General features: G+C 38.3%; 1 long non-coding RNA gene across 1 annotated transcript; it reads left to right on the forward strand.

Moving 5' to 3' along the window:
- The first annotated feature begins 8,025 nt into the window (after positions 1 to 8,025).
- On the forward strand, positions 8,026 to 10,464 carry LOC138402414 (uncharacterized). The gene is made up of 3 exons (XR_011236784.1): positions 8,026 to 8,110; positions 9,675 to 9,767; positions 10,381 to 10,464. It is a non-coding gene; the product is annotated as an uncharacterized lncRNA (long non-coding RNA).
- The last annotated feature ends 207 nt before the right edge of the window (positions 10,465 to 10,671 follow it).

The following is a 10,671-nucleotide window of genomic DNA, read 5'->3' on the forward strand; positions in this document are numbered from 1 at the left end:
AACTATAGGGATGAATATATTTTATTTAATTGAAACTATGTTTATTTAGGTAATGCAGCCGGGACAAGCCAACAATTATATTCAACCGTAAAATCAAGAACTGGTAGCTTAGGTAATTTATGTAATGTTCTTAATAACTATATTTTATGTCAACATTCTCGATTATTCGGTAAGCTTGAACTTTTTGTAGGAGGGGAAGAGAAGCCTAAACCAAGTCAAATACCTCGACGAAAATCTGCAAAAGAATTACCTACAAGATGCCCTAATAAACGAACAATAAATAAAAATATACCTAAAGGACCAAAACTACTTATAGCACCAAGAAATAATGTACAAAGAGTGCAACTTTTAAATGTTGATCAAGGTAAAAAATAAAACGTATTAAAGAGTTTACGAAAAATAAAACTTAAGTATAGGAATAGCTAGAAAATGAATTGTTTAAGTTTTACATACCCTTACAAGACTACTTGCTCATCTGAGCTTGTCGAGGGTTCTCTCGCAATTCCTTTTACTGCATGGTATTCTTCCAAATTTGAACCCTCAACAAATATAATAATTCTCATGGCTTCTATTTTAGCTCGTAACGTAACTTAAGGGTATCTTTAATTAGATATTGTATACATTTATTCTTTAGATAAGCGGTTTTTAAGAGTCAATTTGAATAAATTTAATTTTCATTAAAAAACAATAATAACATTTTCATTGAAAATTATAGATTTCTGTCCTGCGCCACAAAATTCTGTACTAATAACATCAGCTAGACCTATTCCAAAATTGGGGCATATTTACAGACAGGACATACGCAATGACAGTTTCACAGGTATGAAATTAAAAATCTTGGATATTTCACATAAATAGTAACATAATAATATAACATATTTCGTACTAGTCGCTAACTATGGGCCTCATAAGAAAGCTCAGTCACTCAGCGGGCGATGGAGAGAGCTATGCTTGGAGTTTCTCTACGTGATCAAATAAGAAATGTGGAGATCCCTAGGAGAACTAGAGTAACCAACATTGCTCAACGGGTTGCGAAGCTGAAGTGACAATGGGCAGGGCACATAGTTCGTACAACCGATAGACGTTGGGGTCCCAAGGTGCTGAAATGGCGACCTCGCACCGGAAGACGCATCGTTGGAAGACCCCCCCTCTAGGTGGACGGACGACATCAGACGAGTCGCAGGGAACCACTGGATTCAGGCGGCGAAAGACCGCGGTGTGTGTGGAAGTCCCTACAAGAGACCTATGTCCAGCAGTTTATCGGTTGATGATGATGATTATGACGATGATTTCGTACTTTCAGATTGGTACTTGGAAGCTATTAGTGAATATATGAATAATCCACAAGGTTCTACTGAATCCAATGCAACTGTAAATACAGCTGTACGTATAGAAAGCGGATGCACTACTAAATTCAACGAAGACAGTTCTGTCAATAGTATGTATTAGCTATCTAAGTATACTAATGTAGAATTCCAGAAGTGTAATATTTTTTTGAGCACATCAAAAATCGACGCACACATTGCACTAATTGAGACGATACTTTTGCGGTTGAATGTTAATAATAATTGGTTTTGGAGGTTCTCATTATTTAAGTTTAAGAGGTAGCTCACACCAAGGTGCGGTGAGTTGCGGTGCATTTTAAAATCCGCAAATTTGAATTTTAATCTATCAAAGTCTTAATCGGACTTAATACGTGCACTTCTATGTAGTTCTACAGTTCACAGATTTTGCGGAAACAAACGCACGGAAATTTACCGTGATGAGCGCTAGTTCTAAGTAATTTTTATTTTGTATTACAGATAATATTTTAGAGAAACAAGCCACTGTAATAATAAGCAAAGCAGACACAAATTCTATGAGGGCATCGACGACCTTTACTATCCCGAAAGTGCACACCGATTTCATACCGTTGGCAATTTCAACAATAGGTAATGCTTTTTTAAACTGCAACATGGAACTTACTATATCTCTCAATCTGCACTGGGCCAGAGTGGCAGTTCTCATTTTGAGAGCTCAATAGTGAGCTGGCAATGGGCTGATCATGATGATGATGATGTTGCAATTTACTGTGAACCTAACCGATGCGTTGTCGTTGTCAACTAACGATAGACGACTAATGCTGGACATAGATCTTTGTAGGGCCTTCCACTGCTTGAATCTAGCGGATCCCTGCGACTCGTTTCATGTTGTCTTTTCTGGTGTCAGTTCGCTATTGCAGGATCTTGGAATGCGAATCTCTATAGCTTCTTAGAACTATGTGTCCCGCACATTAACCACTTCAACTTTAATACACTTTTGGGTTATCATAACTAAGGCATCCGCTTCCGTCATCGTTATTTCTAGGGCATTCTCCTGAATCACAAGTTGCCATCAAATAAAAAACAGGGCATTTCAAATGACGCCATACACATTTTCAGTGCCCAAAAATTAGTCTCTAGCAAAATTAACTTAAAATACAATTAAATTGATTTACAACGATCGTATATTGTACAAAAGTTTTTAACTTTTTTTCTTATTTCAAGATACCCACAAGCCTCTGAAATATCCGTCAGCACCAAACCCATCTAGGAAACCAGAAACAAATAAAATTCCCGTCCCTTCGTATGTCGAATATCCATCAGAGGTTTTACAAAGAACTACCAATTTCGAAACTGAAGGTAAAATAGTTTTACAACTAAAAAAATAACAAAATCAAAACAAGAATCTTAACATTTAAAGGTCCGTTTCCACTAAAGCGAAATAATCGTAGGTACAACTATTCAGATTATTTTAAATCCATATCTCGTCGTCTTCAGTGGAAACAATGTTGGCAATTAAATTCTAGTTGAATGATAAGCGATTAAAGCTACGTTACGGTTAGCTTTAAGCTTTGAAAAAAGCAAAGTAGGTTGCAGAAGCTAGTAATTGTATGCTTCCATCATAAAGGTTGAAGGTAAAATAGTCCAAAGTTAACAAATCTGAGTTGTGTAACCCATTTTGCTTTTATTGACGACAGTTTAACTGTAAAACGTAACGTAACTTTACCCACCTATCATGCAACTGCACCTAAAAGAAGAATTGTCTTTAAAAGAAAACTATACAATATTATATAACAGGAAAACTTAATAGAAAGCTTTTTAATATTTAGCAAAACTCTGCTCGGTCACTTTTGGTACCTGCCTGTGGACATTATAATAAACAAGTGTATGTGCAAACTTTTTTCATGATAGCTGCCTATGCAATATCAAGCAATAACGCAGGACCTGATCAAGATAACGATGATAAACTAAGTCAGTGGACTCTTGATCACGTGGACGAAAACAGTGCTTCTACAAATGATACGGTCTGGTCACGGCCGCAAAGTTCACGGGATAATAATCTGGTAGAATCCTCTAAGACCTACCTTACAGAGAAGATGTGGCGGGAACCTAATATTGATGATAAAAATGAAACGAATCGAACTATATGTCCAGGTAAGATGAAGTACTAATTTTTATTTAATTTTTATTCACTATAGGCACACGCAAATATATGACAAAGTTGCATGGAAGTAACCAGCTATCCACAAGATACTATAAAGGTAGCTACATATTATGGTACTGCAAAACTGCATATGAACAATCATTTTGTATAAGCTTCCACTATAGGCTACACACTGTACAAGCCATCTCGAGCAGCATTTAGTTTTTGCTTGAACGATGGACGAAGTGATTTTACCTGGTAGAAAAATTACTAGTAAAGAACTTAAAGAAGGGCTGTTTGAAAGAAATTAATTGAGTAGAAAATAGAACGTATTCTTATAATGTACCTTTATTCAGTGCAGTAAAATTTACAAGGAAACCAATCAATTTTATGTAAAGTAAATATTTCAGATCAATTTAGTAATCATGATTACTTCAACAATTACTGTTCGAGGAAGGAAGTCGTGACGAAGGACATAGATGAATATCCATGGCGCTATAGAGGGAGGTGCAAGAATTATCAGAGATATAGAAAAACTCCTGTCAGGAAGAAGAGTAAGAACATAAGAATAATAAAATAACAGGGTGTAATCAGAACGACACGACCTAGTCTGCCTGTATGTGTATGTCTATGTGTCATTTTCACGGCCCATCCGCTTAACCGATTTTGACGTAATTTGATATAGAGATAGTTTGTGGCGCGGAGACGAGCATAGGTTTTTTTATAATTTTGGGAGCTTATTCCTTTTGGAATATGTCGCTCCGTTATTTTTCTACATTTGTTAATAACTTATTTACGTAGGGCCTTCTTGTACAGCCCGAGCCTGACGAACATAGGTTACTTTTATCCCACGCATATATTTTTCCGTGTAGTGCGTCAACCATATCAAAACTTGAAGAGCCATATCTGGATCGGACGTAATAATAAGTATGGATGGAGTCGTGTGAGGAAAAGGACCATTGAGCAATGGGCGCATTGGGCCAGGTCTACGTACGGGCTAAGAAAACGTAAGCAACAACCAACCACCACTGTCCACTAGTATTACAACTTCTAGGAGTTGCATAAGACACCTTGCCGTAGCACGTCGTCGTCGCTGTAAAGTAAGTCCCGCAAAGTGCTAATGCACGTTGCTGCCACGCGCGTCAGCACTAGACTGAAGTTTTGAGCAACCAGTACTAAGTTTTTTGCTGATGGTCTATTTTTATTTCGGCTGTCAACGTCAAAATGATGTCATTTCGATGTTAACATGGTTCATGGACATGGACATGGTTCCAGCGCAATAGCAATTTGCGGGGCCTATAACGCGTTGTTTGAGGCCACAAATATAAATTATTTTATTTTCAGTACGTATGGATGACTTGAAAAAGTCTTTGATATGGGACACCGCGAATGTGCAAACTGCCATACTCGTCTATCGTGAAACAGGTAATCATTTACAGACTAATTTGTTTTTACGGTTGACTTTTCTTCCTAAATGTAGAAATGGTTATAGAGGAGACGCCGAAGTAAACCATTTGTTATAACTTAATTGAACTAAGTATACCTAAAGAGGTTGGTAAATAACTTAAGTTATAGAAAACAGTCATGAAGCACATAATATAACCCTTAGAGTTTAGAGCAGCTTCTCTCAGTCCTAACTTTGGCTAAGTATACGAGTACTTATTGCATAATATAATATTGAAGTGAAATTATTGTGTGGAAAAAAGTGAAGAAAAGTACGTGATCTGAGCTCTGATGATAGGTATACAGTAATAATAACTTACTTTTACTTAAGTGTTCACCATTGCCAGAACCTTTCAAAGCAGTTTGACTTCTCCAAGGGATATAATATTATACTCGATCTAATGCTCTATTAGTAACAAAAGCAAAACTTGTTTTCTCTAGAAGTGTCCGCTGATTTATGATCTTTCACTCCAGTGCGTAATTGAACTAAAACTTGAAGTAACTATCTATCTTAGTTAAGTACTAACTTTTGATGTTACACTTAGGTTCACGGCCTGAGAGTCCGTAGGCAATTTTGAAGTAGTGCTTGCAGTAAACACTGAAAGATTGTTAGGTTTGGACAACCTCCTTGGCGCAGGTAGAGAGCAATATGGTCTTATAAGCGGAGGTTCGGGTTCTATCATTGTAGTGGAAATTTAGAAGTTCATAATTTGTAAATTGACTCAGGTTCGGTTTGGTTGAGGGTTCAGCCGCACCTAGTCACCATCTTACCGGCACCTTATAAAAAATGAATGTGTATTGTGTCATCGCCCTGCTCTCGCTACCGCTCTTGCCCTGCCCACTGCTGCTGTCGTTGAGGCCGAGGCCTAGATACCTAAAAGATTGCGCCATAAAAAGCTTAAAATCAGTACCTAGTTGAAGCTCATCCATCCGTAAAACATTAAACAGGGATAAGTACTCTCCGTCATAAATCGTAGGGCTATTTCCTCTCAGAGGGCCGCGACACGCTTTCACTTTTTGCCATTGAGCTATAGACCATAGAGACATTGTGGCTAATTCAGTTGTATACAATCTCTAAACTAAACTAAAATGGCATCTCTAAACCTATTGCTATCCCTTTCATAATGTTGCTTGCGGAAAAGGATAACACTAGATTTAAACCTGTTAATTTAGTTTAGTTTAGAGATTGTGTACAATAGAGTCGACCCCATTGTTGTGTAGACCTCGCATATCTCTAAATATGTAAAAGAAAAAGGTGACTGACTGACTGATCTATCAACGCACAGCTCAAACTACTGCACGAATCGGGCTGAAATTTGGCATCCATATGGCTATTATAACGTAGACATTCGCTTCGAAATGATTTTTGAAAATTCTACCCCTAGGGGTTAAATAGGAGGATTGAAATTTGCGTAGTCCACGTGGATGAAGTCGCGGGCATAAGCTAGTATCTCAAAAAAGACCTGACTGTTCTGACCCGCATCGACTTCGTTCGGGTTGAATTTCTAAAAATCGTTTCTTAGCGGGATCTACTTTATGAACAAACCGTGTGCAAATCCTCAAGTTTCTAAATAAGACCCAGCGATGAGCGATTTGAGCTGTATTTTGATATGTCAGTCAGTCAGTTTCTCGTTCTATATACCTACTTAGATAACAATATTATTGTCAAAAAGTAGTAACATGAAAGAGTAAAATATGTGTATTATACTATTATATATACCTATATGTGTACCATATTACTTTAATGAATAACAAAAAGCACACAGGCCCTATTGCTGTCCACTCCAAAAACGTTTTTGAAACATCACAGTACTTCTAGAGTATGACACCTCTATGTTTTTAGGCACGGATGCAGTAGCGGAAGAACAAAAATCCGCCGAAATTACCACGTCTCTAAAACTCAACGCGAGGGCGTCGTTCTGTAACAATGGCAAGTACGAAAATTTAACTGACCCAAAAAAATGAAATAAAATACCATAAATCCACTTGGACTATTTTGCGGGCATCAGCTAGTTAATTATTTTTTCCGTAAGGCCGTGGCCGTTATATAAATAAATACATTCTATTCGTATTTTTACGGATCCGTAAAATCACGGATGAGTGCACAAACGCCCTCAGGGTGTAAAAACACTAAATTAGACTAAAGTTATAAATCTAATCTGTGTGTACCACGTCGTTCACTGATATCACGTGTTCGGTGTTTCACGTAACTGAGTTGGTCCCTTCAGAATTAAATTACGCGGTAGGTACACTCAAGCATTTCGTATTTAACATTGTGGCTAATTCCGTTGTACACAAACTCTAAACTAAACTAAAATTACACGTTTAAATCTATTGCTATAATGCTATCCCTCTCATAATGTTGCTTGCGGAAAAGGATAGCACTAGATTTAGATTTTAGACCCGTTAATTTAGTTTAGTTTAGAGATTGTGTACAAGAGAATCGGCCCCATTGTAAAACTGTTTTGGGATATTTATCAATTTAACTAGCTTAATGCTGCGACTGTGTCCGCGTACACTATACATATTTTCAAACTCTGTTACCCCTTTTGGGATTGAATTTTCAAAAATTCTTTCTTAGCGGATGTCTCCGTCATAATAGCTATATAGCTGCATGCCAAATTTCAACCCGTTTCGTTCAGTAGTTTGTGCGTTGATAGATTAGTCAGTCAGTCAGCTTTTCCTTTGTCCTTTACTTTTTTTCCTGTCACTATTCTCAAAAAGCAACCGTCAAGGTAGCTTGCTGGCTCTTTTTTCTTAAGGATAGGCATTCCGAACCAGTGAGTGGTAAGAATCTTTTGACAATTCAAAGGCATATTTTGTTAAAGTTTATTTGAATTGCAAAATCTATTTCTATTTCTACTTTGCCTTCGGTCAGTCCTGGTAATATCGGTAATAGTCTGACCTGTCAGTGTGCAGTGGTGAGAGCTGTGGTCTCATCAGTGGTAGGCCCCGGATTCGATTCCCAGCACGTCACTAGCAGCACACGAGTATAGATATCCCTACTGGCAGCAGGCGAACCGTGGCCTAGCGGTCAGAGCGTCGGGCGCGATCCCAGAAGACGCAGGTTGGAATCCTGCCGGTTCCGCAATTTTTGATATGTATTAATTATTTAAACGGCTCTACTTTTCAGGTTCCTCGTCAACTTCAGCAAGAAGTACCAAGTCGCCAATAAGACATGTCAACATCGGGCCGTCCATGTTTCCGTTCCTCTACTATCCATGTAAGTTCTAACTTGTCATTTAATTCTCTAAAGAGCCTTGTTCACATTGGCCAACGCACTCGGCCAATGTTCTTGTCGAAGGTTTTCATGGCAACGTGACGTTGATTGGAAACTTGGCTGGCCAAGCTGGCTGTTTTCAAACGTCAAAGATGGATCTTAGCGCAAAAAGACAAAGTTTTTACAATGGCCAGCATTCAGCACTACACGAACTTTAAAAAAAAATAAGTTGTTCCAATAGAATGTATCACCATAGGCTTAGCATTAGCTTTTAGAAGTGTAGCTTATTAAGTCGGAAGTATATTTGACTAACGTGACAGCCCTTTCACACTGCGTCCAGTTTTTTGCAGGATCCCGTTTTCTGCAGGCTCCCGTTTGATAGCGAATGTGTGTATACTGTATATGCTAGCGAGCATCCCGAATGCTGGATGCTCGTGTGAACGCTAGCATACAAACACATTCGCCATCAAACGGGATCCTGCAAAAAACTGGACGCAGTGTGAAAAGAGCTGACATTACATGAGTTTAGAAGTTTTACCTTTACTGTTACAACAAGTGATACTGAATTGATAAAAAAGCACATAGTTCCAAAAAGTTAGAGGTGCATGACCTGGATTGAACCGTTTGAACATCCGAAATGTGTCTCAATACCGCTTTTGGGACGCATTTCGCCTTAAAGTGCTTTACACTTTTTTCAGCTACGGTGTTCGTTGAAATGTCTCCAATGATAACGAAGCCACCATTACCCAACACTCCCAACAGCTCTTGTAATGCACGAGACAGCAGAGGTTCAAGTAAAGGTAAGTTTTTTATGAGTTCTAATAATTATTGGAAACTAGCTTATGCCCGCGACTTCGTCCGCGTGGACTACACAAATACTTCAGTGATAAAATTTTCAAAAATCTTTTCTTAGTGGATGCGTCATAATAGCTATCTGCCCCATCCATCCAATAGTTTGAGCTATGCGTTGATAGATCAGTCAGTCAATTAGTCAGCTCTTCCTTTTATATAATATGTATTAGGTATAGAAATTATAATATGATATGATATTATGTCTTCAGTGACAGGTGCTAATTATTAATTGGATTTTTGTGTTAAACACGTGCCAATCCATACTAATATTATAAATGCGAAAGTGTGTCTGTCTGGCTGTCTGTCTGCTAGCCTTTCACGGCCCATCCGTTCAACCGATTTTGACGAAATTTGGTACAGCGATAGCATGCATCCCGGGGAAGGACATAGGACTACTTTTTATCCCGGAAAATCAAAGAGTTCCCACAGGATTTTCAAAAACCTAAATCCACGCGGACGGAGTCGCGGGCATCAGCTAGTTAATAATAATTATTATATTTCATGAAATTAGCAATAATAATGTCAATCAGCGCGTTTAAGATAAAACTGGTCAATTTTCACTACACGACTCATCGTCGACATTATCCGTTCCCACGGGATTTTTGTTAAATAATTCCGCACGGACGAAGTCGTGGGCACCATTGACGAAGTATTTAAATCATTTACTTACTCATAAGGTTTACCATAAAACTTACCTAAACTGATATTTTTGCAGCAACTGACATAAAATATGCGCCTCCTGTAATCAACGAGTCTATTACAATCACGAAATCTACTGACGAAGATTTCTACTATGGAGTTGATAGAGGTAAAGTTGGAGTTCTCACTATTCCCGTTAAACTTTCCCGTTGACGGTAATACTTATACTATAGTCGACGCATTTTAAACTGAGTCGTCGAGTTATCTGTCTGTTTCGGTCGCCCTTACAGATCGTAGGTAAGTGCGAGCGAAACAGACAGATAACTCGACGACTCAGCTTAAAATGCGTCGACTGTAGGTACTTGTATCACTATAAGTATTCCAGTTGCGTTTTTAAACTGCGACTATTCGCGACCAAGAAAACGCTTGTCAATTTCAATAATATTCTAGACTCAATCCATACTTTCATACTAATATTATAAATGCGAAAGTGTGCCTGTCTGTCTGTGTACTAGCTTTTCACGGCCCAACAGTTTAACCAATTTTGATGAAATTTGGTACCGAGTTAGCTTACATGCCGGGGAAGGACATAATATGCTACTTTTTATCGGAACTCGTTGATGACAGACACACTTCCGTATTTATAATATTAAGAAAGTTTGGATATGTATCTTCGAGAGAAAACAGGTCCTCGAGTCTATTTGGATGAATTTGCACTAGTCCGTACGTCACACGTCAGCATAGCTGAGTGGACTGTATGTGATAGAGGAGTACATTTTCAGGAACAGAGATGATCCCGCCTTTAAACAAATCGCAACGCTCGATACCAGTCATGACATCCAAGGGAATAATACAAGAATTGACTCATAAAGGTACCTAACAAAGTCAACGCCTTTTTCGAACGCACGTTGACAACGCTGCAAATCGCATTGCGAATTTAGGTAGATATGTAAAGCAAGGCACATAATTATTTACTATGTAAAGTCGCACAGGCTGAAAAATGCCTTATAAAAAACGTGGTGAAAACTTTCACCACGCTCGCGCGCTTTTGCTGCTGCTTTCTCGGGCGAGTG

This window comes from Maniola hyperantus, chromosome 5 (genome assembly GCF_902806685.2).
Source record: "Maniola hyperantus chromosome 5, iAphHyp1.2, whole genome shotgun sequence".
Classification (NCBI taxonomy): Eukaryota; Metazoa; Arthropoda; class Insecta; order Lepidoptera; family Nymphalidae; genus Maniola; species Maniola hyperantus.